Source organism: Alexandromys fortis, unplaced genomic scaffold (genome assembly GCF_014885135.2).
Source record: "Alexandromys fortis isolate MF-2015 unplaced genomic scaffold, M_Fortis_MF-2015_v1.1 scaffold_56, whole genome shotgun sequence".
NCBI classification, from domain to species: domain Eukaryota; kingdom Metazoa; phylum Chordata; class Mammalia; order Rodentia; family Cricetidae; genus Alexandromys; species Alexandromys fortis.
In genome coordinates this window covers 10,734,874-10,755,227 of record NW_026067935.1, presented here as the reverse complement: position 1 = coordinate 10,755,227, position 20,354 = coordinate 10,734,874, and the positions used below count along the sequence as shown (strand labels likewise).

At 41.6% G+C, this 20,354-nt stretch overlaps 1 pseudogene; it reads left to right on the top strand.

Annotated features, from left to right (window-relative positions):
- Window positions 1-4,929: 4,929 nt before the first annotated feature.
- On the top strand, window positions 4,930-6,230 carry LOC126504258 (S-adenosylmethionine decarboxylase proenzyme 1-like; annotated as a pseudogene).
- The last annotated feature ends 14,124 nt before the right edge of the window (window positions 6,231-20,354 follow it).

The following is a 20,354-nucleotide window of genomic DNA, read 5'->3' as shown; positions in this document are numbered from 1 at the left end:
AACCTGATCTACATATAAGACAATGTCGCAAATAATAATAATAATTATAATATTGCCATCTATCTCCGTAATATTATTTCTAATTATATGCTCAGGAGAACTAGAGAGATGACTCAGTAGTTAAGAGCACTGATTCTTCTTCCAGAGAACCTGGGTTCAATTCCTATCACCCACATGGAGTCTCACAATCATCTATAAGTCCAGGCTCAGGGGATCAGACATCCTCCTCTGACCTCTGATACAGCATAATGTGGTGCTCAGCCCCACAAGCAGGCCATACCTACCACGCTCTCAAAATGCCCCTGCACATAAAATAAATGAATTAATAATTAGGCACACCTTTAATCTCAGCACTCAGGAGGATGAATAAAGTTGTTTTTTAGAAGTACTTAGATCTCGAAAAAAATCATTGTGGGAAACGGGGATAGTTCTCTGTTATCTCTAAAAAGCTTTCGGAAGCAGCTTTCCAGCCATTGCATGACTTTGGTCACGAGACTCTCCTGGCACACCTGGATATCTTGGATGATTAGGCACTATAAATAGTGCACAGTAAAGACTAAATGTACAGAAAATACACGTGCAGAAAATAGATTTTCCTTCAGAAAATACATAGATTAGATCAGGGGCTTTGGTATGAGGAACTTGTCTTACCCCCAAAACAACTGTTGTATAACAATCAATAGATAAACCTTTGCATAGCTGTTCAAGGTTCAATTCACAGAAACTGTTGCCAGAGCGAAAATAAACCTGGATTGAACCTCTTTCCTTCGATCAACCCACACAACACAGAACAAACAGACGGCTTTGGACCTACCTTCTTGGACTTAATAATCCTGAATGAAGTATCATTTTATGATAAATGTGTGATGCCCGTGTCATGAACACCCCTCTGCCCCAGGAGACCACCAGGAGTACGAGTTCATATGCAAAAGCATAAAGCCTTTGTTACAAGCTCCAGCTTGGGCTCTACAAGCATCCCAAAACAGCAGTTGGATCTGGGAGAGCATTGAGCTCAGCTATGGCAGGGTTTATAAGGAGTAAAGGATGGGGGAGTAGGGGAATTCCAGATTCAGATGGAGGTTAGTTTAGCCTTCGATGTCAGAGATCTGAGAAGGAGTAACCAAAACCACAGAGGCTAGTTCATAGTCTTTACCTAGACAGATATCCCAGGCTCCTATGGACTCTGTGGTGATGAGGGCAGAGGTATCAGGACAGCAGTCATGGCTGCCAGGCCCAGAGGATGAGAGGATTTCCTGTGGAGGAGGAATATGGGGAGACGGGCCTTGCCTTGTCTAGGGAAAGTGGGGCGTCAACTCTCCAGTGTCTTGCTTGTCCACAGTTTGGGCTGAGACTTGGCAGAAGGTGAAGCATTGGGCAGTCTCGACCAGTGGTCAGCTGGTTAGCATTATCATACTCCACGTGGAGCTGTTCATTGTTGTGTCCATTGTCTTCTTGGAGACCTTGGGACTCATTGAAAGGATCTGAGAGTCTCTGTCTGTCATACAAGTTTAAATATCTTAAACGCCATATTCAGCAAATCTCTGACAGTTTGAGGACTTGAGCCAAACAACTCTTGTTTGTTTTTAGTTATTTGTTTTAGGCTATACCTTGAGCACATATAAGAGGTTAGATAAATTTTTTTCTGTACTTGACTGCCTTAGTCCTTAGCATGACTAAAAGTATAGTTCTGAACATCTCAAGGCTTAATGATCTTAATCTTTTAATTTTTTTAAGTTTTATTGATTTTTTATTGAGCTCTACATTTTTCTCTGCTTCCCTCCCTGCCTCTCCCCTCCCCTTAAGCCCTCTCCCAAGGTCTCCTTGCTCTCAGTTTACTCAGGTGATTTTGTCTTTTTCCACTTCCCATGTAGATTAGATTCATGTATGTCTTTCTTAGGGTACTCACTGTTGTCTAGGTTCTCTGGGATTGTGATTTGTAGGCTGTTTTTCTTTGTTTATGTTTAAAAGCCATCTATGAGTGAGTACATGTGATAATTGTCTTTCTGGGTCTGGGTTACCTCACTCAAAATGATGTTTTCTAGCTCCATCCATTTGCTGGCAAAACTCAAGATGTCATTATTTTTTATTCTGCTGTATAGTACTCCATTGTGTAAATGTACCACATTGTCCTTATCTATTCTTCGGTCTAGGGACATTTAGGTTGTTTCCAGCTTCTGGCTATAACAAACAATGTTGCTATGAACATAGTGGAGCACATGTCCTTGTGTCACGATTGAGCATCCTTTGGATACATACCCAAAAGTGGTATTTCTGGGTCTTGAGGAAGGTTGTTTCCTAATTTTCTGAGAAATTGTCACACTGATATCCAAAGGGGCTGCACCATCTTGCACTCCCACCACCAATGCAGGAGTGTTCCCTGTACCCCACCTCTCCGGCATAAGTTCTCATCAGTGTTTTTTATCTTGGCCATTCTGACAGGTGTAAGATGGAATCTCAGAGCTGTTTTGATTTGCGTTTCTCTGATGGCTAAGGATGTTGAGCATTTCCTTAAGTGTCTTTCTTTCATTTTAGATTTCTCTGTTGAGAGTTCTCTTAAGATCTGTTCTCCATTTTTTTTATTGGATTATTTGTTCTTTTGGTGACCAATTTCTTGAGTTTTTTATATATTTTGGAGATCAGACCTCTGTCTGATGTGGGGTTGGTGAAGACCTTTTCCTATTCTGTAGGCTGTCTTTTTGTCTTGTTGACCGTGTCCTTTGCTTTACAGAAGCTTTTCAGCTTCAGAAGGTCCCATTTATTAATTATTTCTCTCAGTGTCTGTGCTACTGGGGTTATATTTAAGAAGTGGTCTCCTGTGCCAATGCGTTCGAGTGTACATCCCACTTTCTTTTCTACGAGGTTCAGTGTGGCTGGCTAATAAAGAAGGGCTTTTTATTTTATTTTTATTTTTATTGAGCTCTACATTTTTCTCTGCTTCCCTCCCTACCTCTCCACATCCTTAGTCAACAGAGAAATGCAAATCAAAACAACTCTGAGTGTGGGCGCCTGGTCTCCCTTATTCCTGGGGTGCATTGGCGGGGACAGTTTGTTATCTGTTAACTAAGCTTCCTGTGTGTTTCCTTGCTATCCCTGCCCCACCTGGTGATTTAGCTGCAGGCAATCTTCTCCATTGTTAATATGGTAATTTCCCACCTTCCTGGGCGGAGAGATCTTTGTGCTGCTGTTAGGTAGAAAATGGCTTCCCCAATTCTAAATAAACGGCATTCGCTTGATCTCCTATCGAATGACCCTGGTCTCTGTCTCTTGTGTTCAATCTCCAGGCCCTTGCCCGGACTCGCATTCGGTACAGCTGCGCGCGAACTGTACCGAGGGTGTAACACCGAAATCAATCGGGTGTTACATCTGAGATTCCATCTTACACCTGTAAGAATGGCCAAGATCAAAAACACTGATGACAACTTATGGTGAAGAGGTTGTTGGGGGAAAAGGGAACACTCCTGCATTGCTGGTGGAAATGCAAGCTGGTACAGCCCATTTGGATATCAGTGTGGCAATTTCTCAGAAAATTAGGAAACAACCTTCCTCAAGACCCAGAAATACCACTTTTGGGTATGTATCCAAAGGATGCTCAATCGTGACACAAGGACATGTGCTCCACTATGTTCATAGCAACATTGTTTGTTATAGCCAGAAGCTGGAAACAACCTAAATGTCCCTTTACCGAAGAATAGATAAGGACAATGTGGTACATTTACACAATGGAGTACTATACAGCAGAATAAAAAATAATGACATCTTGAGTTTTGCCAGCAAATGGATGGAGCTAGAAAACATCATTTTGAGTGAGGTAACCCAGACCCAGAAAGACAATTATCACATGTACTCACTCATAGATGGTTTTTAAGCATAAAGCAAAGATAACCAGCCTACAAATCACAATCCCAGAGAACTTAGACAAGAATGAGGACCCTAATAGAAACATACATAGCTCTAATATACGTGGGAAGTGGAAAAGATAAGATCTCCTGAGTAAATTGGGAGCATGGGGACCATCTTTCTTTTTAATCTGGGCTTTTTTATTGTTTTTATTGAGCTATACATTTTCCCCACTCTCCTTTCTTCCTCTCCTCTTCCCTTCTATCTCCCCCTGCCACGCACACTCCCAGTTTACTCAGGAGATCTTGTCTTTTTCTCCTTCCTGGTGGGTCCATGTATGTCTCTCTTAGGGTCCTCTTTGTGGTCTAGGTTCTCCGGGGTTTTGGACTGTAGGGTGGTTATCCTTTGCTTTATGTCTAATATCCACTTAGGAGTAAGCACATATTATATTTGTCTTTCTGAGTCTGGGTTACCTCACTCAATTTGGTTTTTTCTAGTTCAGCCCATTTGCTCTGCAAATTTCAAGATGTCATTACCGCCGAGTAGTATTCCATGTGTAAATGTACCACAGTTTCCTTACCATTCTTCCATTGAAGGGCATCTAGGTTATCTCCAGGTTTTGGCTATTATGTATAATGCTGCTATGAACATAGTTGAGCAAATGTCCTTGTGATATGATTGAGCATCCTTTGGGTGTATGCCCAAGAGTGGTATTGATGGATCTTGAGGTAGATTGATTCCTAATTTTCTGAAAAACCAGCTTAGTCATCTTTAACAGAATTTTTGAATCGAAGCTCTTTTTAGTATCAAGATAAGATTTTTAATTTAAGATTTACACAGTATGGCCGGCAACATTAACTAACACTCGCTCAACTCTCTCTAACGGGAAAGCAGCGGACTACAAGAGACTAAACTGTATCTGCCTCTATTTCCAACAGACTCACGTTCAACTTTCGCTCACAAAAATAGCCGGGAAAATTTTATTAGTCCTTTTTAAAAAAAAAAAAAAAGTTAATATAAAATTATAGAAAAAAAAAAAAGAACCTGAACTTTAGTAACACAGCTGGAACAATGCGCAGCAGCGGCGGAGCAGCGGGAGAAGAGATTTAATTTAGTTGATTTTCTGTGGTTGTCGGTTATTCGCTAGTCTCAAGGTGATGGAAGCTGCACATTTTTTCGAAGGGACCGAGAAACTGCTGGAAGTCTGGTTCTCCAGGCAGCAGTCCGACGCCAGCCAGGGATCTGGGGATCTTCGCACCATCCCAAGATCTGAGTGGGATGTCCTTTTGAAGGATGTGCAATGCTCAATCATAAGTGTGACAAAGACTGACAATCAGGAAGCTTATGTACTCAGTGAGAGTAGCATGTTTGTCTCCAAGAGACGTTCCATTTTGAAGACATGTGGTACCACCCTCTTACTGAAAGCACTGGTTCCCCTGTTGAAGCTTGCTAGGGATTACAGTGGGTTTGACTCAATTCAAAGCTTCTTTTATTCTCGTAAGAATTTCATGAAAGCCTTCTCACCAAGGGTACCCACACCGGAATTTCCAGGAAGAAATTGAGTTTCTTAATGCAATTTTCCCAAATAGAGCAGCATATTGTATGGGACATATAAATTATGACTGTTGGTACTTGTATACTTTAGATTTCCCAGAGAGCCGAGTAATCAGTCAGCCAGATCAAACCCTGGAAATTCTGATGAGTGAGCTTGACCCAGCAGTTATGGACCAGTTCTACATGAAAGATGGTGTTACTGCAAAGGATGTCACTCGTGAGAGTGATACCAGGTTCTGTCATTGATGCCACACTGTTCAATCTTTGTGGCTACTCGATGAATGGAATGAAATCGGATGGAACATACTGGGTTATTCACATCACTCCAGAACCAGAATTCTCTTATGTTAGCTTTGGAACAAACTTAAGTCAGACCTCCTATGATGACCTGATCAGGAAGGTTGTGGAAATCTTCAAGGAAAATTTGTGACCACCTTGTTTGTTAATCAGAGTTCTGAATGTCGCACAGTGCTTTCTTCACCCCAGAAGATTGAAGGTTTTAAACGTCTTGATTGCCAGAGTGCTATGTTCAATGATTACAATTTTTTTTTACCAGTTTTGCTAAGAAGCAGCAACAACAGCAAAGTTGATTAAGAAAAATGAAGAAGAAAAAACGCAAAAAGAGAAGACACACAGGAGGTGGTGGCTGCTTTCTAGATTTTGATACTGGGGGCTGTGTTCTCCATGACCATCACCTTATAGTTGCAGAAAGCCCTAGATGTCATGATAGTGTAATCATTTTGAAGTGTATGCATTATTCTGTCAAGGAGGTAGACATCTTGCACGAATGCTCTCTTCTGTGTTTAGGTGTTCTATGCCACTCTTGCTGTGGAATTGAAGTGCATGTAGAAAAGAACTTTGACTGCATGAATCTCTACAACACTTGTGAAAATGGTTCAATTTGGTTTATGCACAGTGTAATATTTCTGTAGGCATCATCCAAAATCCCCCACAGACAAGGCTTTAGTCCTCATTAGATGCTGGCCTCAACTGAACATCTGCGACTGTTCTATTAAACTGCTGCCAGAGTTTTTACTCCAGTTACCTCCACTTTCTAGAGGATATTCTCTACTAATGTTATTCAAAACCAATTTTTACTTCATACAGGTGTTTTATGCAATGGCAATTTAAAGTTTTTCTTCCACAAGTTGAGTCCTTGTAAGAAAATGCTGATTCCAGTGACTGTTTTGTGCTCTACTGTTTTAATAGTTGTTCCTGCATTTATAATCCTGTGATTGATTTCTTCTCTCACCAAAGTCTTTCCCTCTTCTCTCAATTCACGCCCACCCCAACCCCCAATTAAAGCAATACACTACACTATTACACTGGACTTAAAATATTCCCCCCTCAAGTGGGGGGATTTCAGAGATGGTCTCTGACCTTTTTTTTTTTTTAAAGACATAATGTCTTCTTATTGGCTTGAACTGTGGAAGACAAATGACAAAACTGAATGTATCAAATGAAAAGCATTTTCTCTCCGGGGTGGGTTAGCAGGGAGAACTCATTAAAGACTCAATGGAAACAGTAGGCTATGCAGTGAACTTGAATTAGCTCGTGGAGTGCCTGCCATGCCTTCACTAACTTGTTAAGTAGTGACAGGAGGAAGTTCGCTAAGTCAAGCAGATAGTCAATCCTAGACGTTCTGACCTCAGTGTGCACTGTCAACTTTTAACCTGTTGCCATCAGTTTCTACTAAAAGGAAAATTTGATTCAAAACAGAATCTGTGGCATTTCTATCTGTGACTTAGAAGTTGTATTTTTGTGTGTGGTGCATGTGAGCTGTTCTGACTTCACCTTTTCCTGTGTGGTCTTCCTTTACCATGCTGTTCACATGACCAAATGAAAGGCTGCCCAGAGTGAGGACTGTCCAGACAGTAAACGTATATGCATACACAGATTGTCAGTGGGGCTGGGGCTAGAAATACAGGCTTTCAAGAGTTGGCATGTCAGTGGCATTTGCTGATATTGTGGTATATAAACAGCTGGGAGAAGAGCAGAATGGACTAAAATTTCCTATTTATTGCCCTTGTACTGTTTTCTTGGTGTTTCTGGACTGATACAGTGATGTCTTGTTCCTTCTGTATTTTTAACGAAACACTTTTTTTAAAAACACTTTTTTAGCGTTTCTAAACGTAGAATCTACTTGGTTTGGAATCAAGTGGTTGGAACATTGTCTAGATTTTTACTTTAAGCATGTTGTTGATTGAAGGCTTCATTGGAGAAGCCTCCAATCAGCTTTATCAGTGTGGTTCTATAGTGAGCACAGCAGCTAATGTTGGACTGCTATTTGGAGGGCCAGTGCTTATTTAAGCTAACTTTGTAACCCAGTAGATTTTGTTGGTTTGCGGTCTGATTCTCCCATCTTATAGAATTATGAATTCTAATATTGAAGTTTGCATAGGTTTGTGTGGAAAGAAGCCTAGAAAACAAACTGTAGATTGGATAGTGATCCTAGTTTGATTGCAAGAGGGGAAGTTTTGGTGCCATAATTTCTTCGTTGGTGTTGGACTTTTAATCGGTTGAAATGTATTTCTGTACCACAATGTAAACTTCAATAAAAAGTTTGCTTAATTGTCTAGTAAAAAAAAAGATTTTTAATTTAAAAAACATAGTCTACAAACAGACTTGGATTTTTCCTGTGTTAAAGTTTTGAGTTAACTTTTTTGTTACAAATATTAAAGACTTTAAACTATGTTCAATAATAAATTTATAAACCAATATTTTTGATTGTTCTGTTCTTATTCTTCCTGTCTGTCAATTTTTGATCCCGGACATAGAGACTTTAAAAGCAAGTCTGGGTCTGAAAATGGTTGGGCCATAACCCAGTTCCAGAGCCAGCTTTTTAATAAAACAGAACAGTACAAAACAACCTTAATATTATCCATACCCAATTGACATTTGAATCCCTATGACATTAGTTCCAATGGCCAGAATGTCCAGAGGTAAATTCTGAGCCTGGGTGACTGGCTGAGCTGTAAGCAAGGCATACAGAACTCAGTAAACTCACACATTCACAACCAGTCAGACATAAACATGTAGGGGCTACATTTATACATTTAAACATTAAAACAGACAGGCAACTTTTCCTTTTAGCTGTAATCTTTAAGGAGGGTACCTTGTTACCTATTGGCTCCAATTCCTTGGGACACTGGAGAAAGCTGCCCACAAACCCAAGTACTGCATTCTGTGACCACACATTGTCGCTGAATTGTTTTAGGTTGCAACTCCAGGCAGCAGTAATATTGATTTCAAGGAGCTGTGGGTGCAGCGCTCCCACGGCAGAGCCAGCTTGTCAGTTTTTGTAAGAGTCTCACTCTTTTTTTTTTTCATATAAAACACAGAGCAACAATTAATCAATTAAACAGAACGACAGACAAACTGACAGACATGGACACCCTGCTGCTTCAAGGAAACCAACAGAACTGAAAATGGTTGGGAGGGGGAGTACTTGGCTGCTGTCCCATGATGTCAGTTTTGAGTGTCAGACGCAAAACAAACAGTTCAAAAGCAACAAAGCAATGCGGATTCCTGGCCACCAGAGGAAAAACTGAAACCAAGATGACAGCTTCTTGCCAGTTGGCAGGGTGTGACCCCCACCTTGTCTATTCAGAGAAACGAACGGAAACCCAGACAATGACTTTTTACCAGTTGGCCGCCATGACCTACCTCTTCTATTCATGGATCCAATCCCATCAGAAGGGTCCTGCGATGTCTCCCAGTCCCCCTCCCTGCGGTCTTCCTACACATCGGTTTAGACCTTTACAAGCACTTCAGAAATGGGACCAATCAGAATACAATGCAAGACAGAGATGGTCCAAGTTCATATGCAAAAGTAAGAGCATTATTGCAAGCTCATGCTATGGCAGGGTTTTTAAGGAATAATGCTGTTCTTAATGTTCTGGAGTAACTGGTTCTTGTTTGTCTCAATTCTGATTGGTCCCCTGCAGGGTACAGTCTGTGGCTTTTCCTGGGTATTGTAAGGCTGAGGCCTAGTCCCAGCATTGTTAGTCTGTAGCCTGTCATGGCTGCACTGATGTTAAACTAGGCCTCTTCAAATGCATTGTGATGGGATGCACCCACTTGTTTTTCTGTTGCCCCTCCTTTTCCTCCAGGCTCCAACTTCCAATTGCATTGAATAAAACTGTGGAACTGTTTTCTAGTTTCTTTTCTGTTGATATGACAAACACCATGCCCAAAAGCCGCTTAAGGAAGGTTTATCTGGATTATACCTCCAGTGCATCACTGAGGGAAGGCAAGGCAGGAAGCTGAAGGCAAGACTGTCTGCTACTACCTGTGGATTCCCTCGAGCTAACAGACTCACAGCTGAGGAGGTACCGCAGAAGCCATGGCTGGAAGCTGCTTGATGCTCACTTTCAGGCTCAAGATTCTCTAGCTTTCTTAAAGAGACCAGGACTTTCTGCCTAGGAATGGTACCACCCACAGTGGGCCAGACCCTCCAACACCAATTAACACTCAAAACAAACCCCTCAAACATTCCCTGAGGTCAATCTGATGTAAGTTATTCTTCAGTCGAGGCTTCTTTTCTCAGATGACTCTATACTGTGCTAAACTGACAGCTAAAGCTGACTAGGACACATTCCTAAATTAAACAAGTTCAGATAGTAAGACCATCAAAGAGAAAGTTTCTGCTGATTCTACCTGTTGAGGATGAAAGATCCGGAACATGAGAAGGTGGCGTAGATCAAGGTCATGGACACCTTCTCGTGCTGACTCTCAGGGAGATGTAACTGTCAGCTTGGCATGGCCTAGAATCACCTGGGAAAAAGTCTTAACTGAGTAAGTTGTCTTTCTCAGGTTGGTCTGTTGGGCATGTCTGGGGAGAACTGTCTTGGTTATTGATTAATGCAGCAGCATCCAGCCCATTGTGGGTGGCACCATCCTTGAAAGTGGCCCTGAGCTGTATGAAGAGGTTAGTGAGAGAGCCAGCAAGCAATGCTCCTCCCATATCCTTGCCTGCTGGTTCCTGCCCTGAGGTTTTCCCACGGTGAGTTGTGACCTGGAAGTGAAAAACCACGTAAAACCAGGCTGTCATATTTGTCACAGCAGCAGAGCTCAAACTAGAACACAAGTTCGAGGTCTTCCCTGATAGCACCAAAGGAGGCTTTGTTAGTGACATTTCAGTAGAAAGTGCCGACCTAAGTGAAGCAGGGCAAGCCGGTTATATTTGTGTCAACTTGACACACACTGTCGTCATCTGAGAGGAGGAAACCCCAACTGGAAAAATGCCTCTAAAAGACCAAGCTATAGGCCTGCCTGTAGAACATTTTCCTAATTAGTGATCAATGGAGGAAGGCCCAGCCCATGGAGGGTGGTGCCATCCCTGGGATGACAGTCCTGGGTTCTATAAGAATGCAGACTGAGCAAGCCATGGGAAGCAAGCCAGTAGGCAGCCCCACCACCACCCCACACACATGGCCTCGACATCAGCTCCTCCCTCCAGGTTGCTGCCCTGCATGAGCTCCTGTTCTGACTGCCTTTAATAATGAACAGCAATATGGAAGTGTAAGCAAAATAACCCTCTCCTCCCCAACTTGCTTTTTGGTCATGGTGTTTCATCAGTGCACTAGAAACCCTAGCTAAGACAAGGTATAAAAAATGCAGAGGAGGTTAAAAGGAACCCCCACTTCATATTTCTCTCATGCCATGGTTTTTATAGATCTTGTACAATCCACTTATAAGATGGAGCACAGATGAATGTGGTTCCATCAATATGACCTACAAGAACCTATGGCTCCAGGAACCCCTCATCAAGAGCTATATTAGGACTAAAAAGAATCAAGAAGACAATCACATCTGTAAGGAAGAGCACTTCATTAGGGTCTACACAAAGATTGGATTTAGAAAAGAGCAGTTTAGGGGCCAATGAGATTAGGGATGTATGGTATGAATGAGAATTGGTCCCATAGGCTTATGTGTTTGAATACTAGCTCCCCAGTTGGTGGAACTGTTTGGGAAGGATTAGGAGGCGTGGCCTTCTTAGAGAAGATGTGTCACTGGAGGTGGGCTTTGAGGTTTCAAAAGACTTCCACTACTCCCATGCCTCTCTCTGCCTCCAGCCTGCAGATCAGATGTGAGTTCTCAGTTGTTCCTGCTGCCATGTGTTTGTTCTGCCATAGTGGGCTCTAACCCTCGAAACCCTTAAGCCCCACATCGAATCCTTTTTTTGTAAATTTCCTTGGTCATAGTGTTTTGTCACAACAGTAGGAAAGTAATTAATATGGAGGGAAAAAGCACTTGCTACCAAGCCGGAAGCTCAACTTGAGTTTAAACCCCAGGACCTACACGGTGGAAGGAGAGAACTGTGATGTGGAATACCCCTCTGTATACTGTGATTAGTTTTGTTGTTGTTGTTGTTGTTTTGGGGTTTTTTTGTACTGTGATTAGTTTTATTACCATTGGTTAATAAAGAAGCTGTTTTGGTCAATGGCAGAATAGAATATAGCTAGGTGGGAAATCCAAGCAGAGAGAGAGAAAGAAGGCAGAAACAGAGAAGGAATGGCAGCCAGCAACCGCTGGAGAAGCAAGATGTGAGGTAATAAGCCATGAGCCTCATGACAAACTATAGAATATTAGAAATGGGTTAATATATGTTGTAAGAGCTACTTGATAATAAGCTTGAACTAATAGATCAAAAGTTTGTAATGAATAAAAGTTTCTTGGGTGGCCAAGAACTGAAAGCTCAGCCTCCAGTTACAGAACTGACTTTTGCAAGTTGCTCTCTGGTCTCTATATGAGCACTATGGGACTTGGGTGTGTGCACACGCGCACACACACATAATAAAGAAATAAATCTAATAAAAGTGTTTTAAAAGAGCAGAGTTTATATTGAGCAGTTTACAGTGCCTCAGAAATTGGTGAGAAGTAGAAGAGAGAAATCAGGTGAGAAAGAGAAAAACCAAAAATGGGATGACCTGCGAGAAAACCCAGCGCTGACAGGGAGTGAACAGGTCTCCTGGCTGTCAGCAGTCAATGCCGCTTCAAGTATAGAAAGCTGGCTCTGGTGGCATCTGCCACCTGGAGATCTTGTCATTTCCCTTTGATGAGTGCAAGTGTGCCTTTCCCTTGTCACCCTCACCTGCTCCTTTAAGGATGCTCCTTAAAATAGAATCCACAGACAGTTTTGTGTGAGCTGTATGCACAACATGGGCTCAGGTGGGGCGCTCCAGTATTTAATTAAATAAATTACTGCATCTATTATTATTTTGGCTGTTCTTCAACTCACAGATGTTTACAAGCTGGGCCGCCAGAGAGGTCATAATGGCGTTACTAGCTTTGGCTCCCAAACTGATCCCTTCATCCCATCTTGGAACTTGGAACTGTAGTACTAGTAACAAGACTGAGCGCCTGCTGAAGAGGGAAGTGAAGCAGATTTTATTCTTGGTCAAGAACAGTAGAGTGAGAATCCAGGAGTGGTGGTTGAACATGCTTCTCATCTCAGCACCTGGTAGGTGGAGCCTAGAAGGTCAGGAGTTCAGGGTCATCTTTGGCTTCAATAGTGAGTTCAAGGCTAGCTACAACAAGATGACAAGATGTGCTGTCTTTAAAAAACAAATAGCTGGCCATAGTGGCACACACCTTTAGTCACAGCTCACAGCACTTGGGAGGCAGAAGCAGTTGGATCTCTGTGAGTTCAAGGCCAATCTGGTCTACAGAGTGAGTTCCAGGACAGCCAGAGCTATGTGGTAAGACCCTGTCTCAAACAAACACACAAATAAACAAATTGGCTTGAGGTCACCCACCTGTAAAACCCAATACTAGGGAGGCAGATCACTAGGACTTAAGCTATACTTTAAAGCTAGCCTAGGGCCATGAGTGTGCTGTCAGAAAGAAGAATAAATATGTTTGTGTTTTTCAGAATTTATTAAAGAACAAATTCACAACATACAGTGGTTTCAGTGGAAACAATTAACCAGGGATTTCCGCCTTCCTTCATAGATAGCCCTAGCCAACTCAAACACAATTTTGTTTTGTTTTTTGTTTTTCGAGTCAGGGTTTCTCATGTCAGTGGTTTCTTGTGTAGCTATGGAGCCTGTCCTGGAGCTCACTCTGTAGACCAGGCTGGCCTCAAACTCACAGAGACCTGCTTGCCTTTGCCTCCCAAGTACTGGGATTAAAGGTGTGTGCCACCACCACCCGGCCACAAATCTTTTTAAATTTTCATTGATTCTTTTTTTTTTCATTGATTCTTTGTGGGTTTCTCATCATGCATCCTGATCCCACTCATCTCCCTGTCCTCTCGATTTCACCCTCAGCCCTTGCAACCTCCCCTCAAAACAAAATTTAAAAATAAAACAAAAAAATTAAAACAAAACCAAATCTTGGCATAGAAGCTGTAATGTGGCCCAGTGAGCTACACAGTACACCCTTTAGTCTGTACATCTTTACTTGTAAGTGTTCATTGCAATGAGTCATTGGTTTGGTTCAAGGCCTCTGGCTTCTGTTACACCCTCAACACTGGACCCTCACTAAGAGTCCTCTTGGGTTTCTTATTGTTGCCTTGTGTCGTGGAGATCCTGTAGCTTTGGATTCGTAGGTTGGTCCCTCCACATGCTCCAGCAGTTCATAGATGAGATAGGAGCTGGGATGGGCTGCCTCCCATTCTGAGCCACCCTGAGCTCAAACCTTCTGGGACAGTTGACTGCTCTCTATCGGTTGGTCCTTGATGCACACACCGGATGCTCTGATAACAAGGTTTTTTTTTTTGGGGGGGGGTTGTTGCTACTGTGGTACTAGGTGTCCACTTCTTCATAGTGTTTAAGGTGAGGGAGCCACAGCCCCTTCTTCGTCTGGTGTGTTCGATAAATTCTCAGGGCTTGTTTTCCAGACACAAATTTAATATGTGCCCTTGCAGCCCCCAATTAACTGCAATAAAATTTATAAGATGTCATCCTGTCTACTTCTGGGAATAAATTATTAGTCTGTGCCGTGCAGGTGGTGGACAACAGATGGTACTGTCCTCAGAATGGAATCAAAATCTGCCTGTAGAACGGAGTCTCTCAAGGCAAGGCAGTCTGAAAAACATCTGTTATACGGTATCAAATAACATAGAGCGGGGTACAGTGTAGTGAGAGTTCTAATTGTCTTAATAATAAAAACCCAGAATAAATGCTGAAAGATCAAAGAAGTAAAGGAGCCAGCCACTAGAGAGACTTGTTACCTCTATCGAATCTTCAGACCGAAGAAGTTAAGATCCTGTCTCTAACAGTCCTCAGACTGAGTGCCTCAAACTGAACATGCTGAGCTCCTATCTCCTCCCATTTTATATTCCACTCTCCACCTAGCCGTATTCCTTCCTGTCTCCACTCCATAGTGCTGTGATTAAAGGCGTGTGCCACCACTGCCTGGCCTCTGTGGTTAACTGGTGGCTAGCTCCACATTTTTATCTTCATTCAGGCAAGCTTTATTTATTAGATCACAAACAAAACAGTACAGCATGGTCTCAATGCCTGGTCCATATAGAGAACTCAAGGTTAGCCACCCTACAGGAAAGAAAGAAATAGAGAGGGAGGAGGGAGGGAGAGAGGGAGGGAGGGAGAGAGGGATGAAGGAAGGAAGAAGAAGAGAAGGAGAAAAAGAGGAAGAGGAGATAAATTTGCAAACCAACCTATCAGGCCTTTCAGGTTATAGATATACAGTTAAAGAAATGAGGGTGAGAAATAGGCTAATGAGGTTGAGTTCTCAAGTGTGCTCTGGCAATGTGTGACTTTCCAGGAATGTAAACGCCACCTCTCTCCTTTTATAGTTCTTTCTAGTCATTGCATGACACTTGCAAATGCTAGTAGCACTTAAAGGTGTGTGTTGAGATCAGGTTGTGCCCTGTCCTAAGCCACTCCATGTTGAGCATATGTTGTATATATGCCTGACAAGTTCACAGGGCTGTTTTCCCTGATGGGATGGGGGGGGGGAGGGGCACAGTAGCTTACTGGATACACTGTAGAATTCCAACATAGAAAGAGATGCACCTGAGACATTCAGCCTCAAGGGCCAAACATTGCCATGCTCTTGGCCTTTACATTTGGAGACAGCCACTGTAGGAAGAGCCAGATCACAGCCTATGGGTTACTTTAAATATGTGTACATTCCACCTGCTCCATTCCCCTAGAGAACCCTGACTAATACAGGGGGCATCTTACTATTTCCTCTCCGTACTTGTTCAGTTGTTCCTGTCGGTCCTTCCGCCTCTTCTTCAAGGTCAGTTATTCTGTCCTCTCCTTGGTTTAGTGATTTGTTGGTAAGAATTTCCACAGTTTCCTTTTGACTTATGTTTTGCATTTCAACAGATTGCTTTGCATTTTTTCATCAGACTGGTTTTTTTTTTCAATATTCCTATAATTTAATGTTCATTTATGTCTTGTATCACCTTCCTTATTTTATTCAACTGCTTGCATTCTTGTTCCCAATCTTACTTTCTTCATCCTTTCTGAGTTCTCTTTCTGGGATTTTATCTATCTCACGAACACCAGATGCCCATTATTATTGGATTAGTAATTAGTAATTTTTGAGAGGTTGTTTTTTTTCTCTTTTTCATTTTTCTTATGTTATTATACTGGGATTTACACATCTGGCATTATTTCTTTGCTTTCTTTATTATTTATCATTTGTATTCTTTAAATATTTGCAATGTTCACTTGAGACCTAGATGTGGTAAAGTTGAATGTATAGCTCAGAAAATAGTTTCTCATGGGCCTGGACAGATCTCTCAGCAATGGAGACTTTACTCTTTCCATTGACTTGAGTTCAATCCCCAGCACCCATATTGGGTGACTCACAACTTCCTGTAACTCCAGCTCCATAGGATCTAAAATCTGTGGTCTCTGTGGGTCTCTGAATCCATATGCAAGCATACAGAGAGAGACAGTAGACTGTGTGAGAGAGAAATAATTTTTATTGACACAATTTAATTTTTTATTATTATCATTGTTATTTTTTATTATTTTGTAAAAGAAAACAAGCCATCTTTTTTTCATTTTACATACCAATCCCAGTTCCGACTCCCTCCCCTCCTCCCATTCCCTCCAGCTAAACCCCCACCGCACCCCCCATTTACTCCTCAGAAAGGATAAGGCACATTGCTTTGGGGAAGATCCAAGGCCCTCCCTACTATATCTAAGCTGAGCAAGGTATCCATCCAAAGAGAATAGGTTCAAAATAAGCCAGTACAAGCAGTAGGGATAAATTCTGGTGCCACTGCCAGTGGCCCTGCAGTCTGTCCCAGCCATACACCTGTCACCCACATTCAGAGAGACTAGTTTCCTTCCCTATGTTGTTTTCTTCCCTGTCCAGCTGGAGTTGGTGAGCTCCCATTAGTCAGGTAAACTGTTTCAGTGAGTGTACCCATTATGGTCTTGATCTCTTTGCTCATATTCTCACTCCTCCCACTTTTTAACTGGACTTTGGGAGCTCAGTACAGTGCTCCAGTGCAGGTCTCTGCCTCTGTTTCCATTCGTTGCTGGATGAAGGTTCTATAGTGATATTTAAGATATTCATCAATCTGACTACAGGGCAAAGCCAGTTCAGGCACCCTCTCCTCTATTGCTTAGGGTTTTAGCTGGGGTCATCCCTCAGAATTCCTCAGAATTTCTCTAGTTCCAGGTTTCATGCTAGCCCCACAATGGCTCCCTCAATCAAGATATCTCTCTCCTTGCTCTCATCTCTGTCCTTCCTCCATCTCAACTATCCTGTTCCCTCAAGTTCTCCTCCCCTCTCTTCTTCCCCCCTCATCTTCCCTTCTGCCCTCACTACTCCCCTCACCTCCATGCTCTCAATTTTGTCAGGCAACCTTGTCTATTTCCCCTTTCCAGGTGGATCTATGTATGTTTTTCTTGGGATTTACCTTACTTAGCTTCTCTAGGATCATGAACTAAAGGCTCACTATCCTTTGCTTTACAACTAGTATCCACTTATGAGTGAGTACATACCATGTTCAACTTTCTGGGTCTGGGTTACCATACTTAGGATGATTTTTTTCTAGTTACATCCATTTGCATGCAAATTTCAATATGTCATTGTTTTTTACCACTGAGTAGTAAGTACTCTAAATGTGTAAAGTGCCACGTTTTCTTTATCCATTCTTCAGTTGAGTGGCATCTAGATTGTTTCCAGGGTCTGGCTATTACAAATATTGCTGCTATGAACAAGTTGAACAAATGTCCTTGTAGTATTATTGAGCATCTCTTGGGTATATGCCCAGGTGGTATTGCTGGATCCTGAGGTAGGTTGATGCCCAGTTTTCTGAGAAACTGCCACTCTGATTTCCAAAGTGGTTGTACAAGTTTGCATTCCCACCAGCAATTACTCCATATCCTCTCCAGCATAAGCTATAATTGGTGTTTTTGATCTTAGATTCTGACAGGTGTACGATGGTATCTCAGAGTTGTTTTGATTTGCATTTCCCTGATGGCTAAGGATGTTGAACATTTCCTTAAATGTCTTTTGGGCATTTGAGATACTTCTGTTGTGAATTCTGTTTAGTTCTGTACCCCATTTTTTAGTTGGGTTATTTGGAATTTTGATGTCTAATTTCTTGAGTAGTTTATATATTTTGGAGATCAGTCCTCTGAATGCTGTGGGGTTGGTGAAGATCTTTTCCCATTCAGTAGGCTACCTTTTTGTCTCATTGACTGTATCCTTTGCTTTACAGAAGCTTCTCAATTTCAGGAAGTACCATTTATTTATTGTTGCTCTCAGTGTCTGTGCTACTCATGTTATATTTAGGAAGTGCTCCCCTGTGCCCATTCATTGAAGGCTACTTCCCAATTTCTTGTCTATCAGGTTCAGTGTGGCCATATTTATATTGAGGTCTTTAACCCATTTGGACTTGAGTTTTGTGCATAGGGATAAATATGGATCTACTTGCATTCTTCTACATGCTGACTCCCAGTTGTGCCAGCACCATTTGTTGAAGATGCTTTATTTTTTCCATTGTATAATTTTAGCTTCTTTGTCAAAAATCAGATGTTCATAGGTGTGTGGATTAATATCCAAGTCTTTGATTCAATTCCATTTTTTTTATGCCAATACCAAGCTGTTTTCATTACTGTAGCTCTATAATAGAGCTTGGTGTCAGGGATGGTGATGCCTCTGGAAGTTCTTTTCTTATACAGGATATTTTGGCTATCCTGGGTTTTTTGTTTTTCCATATGAAGTTGATTATTGTTCTTTCAAGGTCTGTGAAGAATTGTGTTGGAATTTTGATGGGAATTGCATTGAATCTATAGATTGCTTTTGGTAAGATTGCCATTTTTATTATGTTGATTCTACCTATCCAAGAGCATGGGAAATCCTTCCATTTTCTGGTATCCTCTTCAGTTTCTTTCTTCAAAGACTTAAAATTCTTGTCGAACAAATATTTAACTTCTTTGGTTAGTGTTACCCCAAGATATTTTATGTTATTTGTGGCTATTGTGAAGGGTGATGCTTCTCTGATTTCTTTTTCAACTTCTTTATTATGTATATATAGAAGGGCTACTTACTTATTTTTTGAGTTGATCTTATATTCTGCCAAATTACTGAAGGTATTTCAGCTGTAGAATTCCCTAGTAGAGGTTTTTAAGCCTTCTTTTAAAATGTGTGTGTGTGTGAGAGAGAGAGAGAGAGGGGTGGGTGGAGAGAGAGAGAGAGAGAGAGAGAGAGAGAGAGAGAGAGAGAGAGAGAGAGAGAGAGAGAGAGNGGGAGAGAGAGAGAGAGAGAGAGAGAGAGAGAGAGAGAGAGAGAGAGAGAGAGAGAGAGAGAGAGAATATTTTCTCAGCTTGGAAGCATCAGGTGCTTTTATTCTTGAATAAGGTTTTACCCATGAGAACAAGCCCAGGTGCTTGATATGAACGCTATGTGAATATCATATTAGCCAGTTAGCAACAGTGAGCCCTTTAGCTTCAATGACTATTGGAGGATAAACAACAGTAGATAGGATAGAGTGTGCTTAAATTTTAGTTAATAAAATTAGGAGTGGGAGGGCAATAAGATGGATAAGGAGTAAAAACTACATCAACTTTTAAAAGAAAAAGATTGACGTGATAAAAATAGCTAGGAGAAGTTGGGATACTGTTAGGGTCTACAGATGTCAGAGATCATTAAAACTGTTGACTATTATAATCAAGAAGTAAAATGAGGAGGGGATAAGGACACAAGGAAGAGGAAGAGATGAGGCAAATGAGAACAGTTAAGAATACCTTCTTGGCAGCATGGACAGGGCCTACACAGGTCTATGCTAAATGAGATCCCAGTGCTGGGAGGGAAAGTAGGCACTAGCCCCCACTCCTAACCCAGAAGCTATTTCCAACTGATAATTGTTCACAAAGGAAAAATGAGTTTTCTCTAATAGAATATCACTGGGTATACAAACCACACTTAAGGAAAGGCCCCATGCTCAGAATAGATGGCCAACACAAAACAAACTCAGTGGTATTCTTGAAGGTTCCTTGTCTCACAATGCTTTGTCTGGGCATTTTTTTCTTTCCCTTACAGATCATTTACATACATATTATAATTTCCAGTGTTGTATTTTATGAGATTTCTTTTTTTATTGAATTTTGAGCTATACATTTTTCTCTGCTCCCCTTCCTCTCCCCTCCTCTTCAACCCTCTCCCATGGTCCTTATGCTCCCAATTTACTCAGGTGATCTTGTCTTTTTCTACTTCCCATGTAGATTAGACCCATGTATGTCTCTCTTAGGTTCCTCATTGTTGTCTAGGTTCTCTGGGATTGTGAATTGTAGGCTGGTTTACTTGGCTTTATGTTTAAAAACCACTTATCAGTGAGTACATATGATATTTGTCTTTCTGGGACTGGGTTACCTCACTCAATATGATGTTTTCTAGATCCATTAATTTTCCTGCAAAATTCAAGATGTCGTTATTTTTTTCTGCTGTGTAGTACTCCATTGTGTAAATGTACCACATTTTCCTTATCCATTCTTTGGTCAAGGGACATTTAGGTTGTTTCC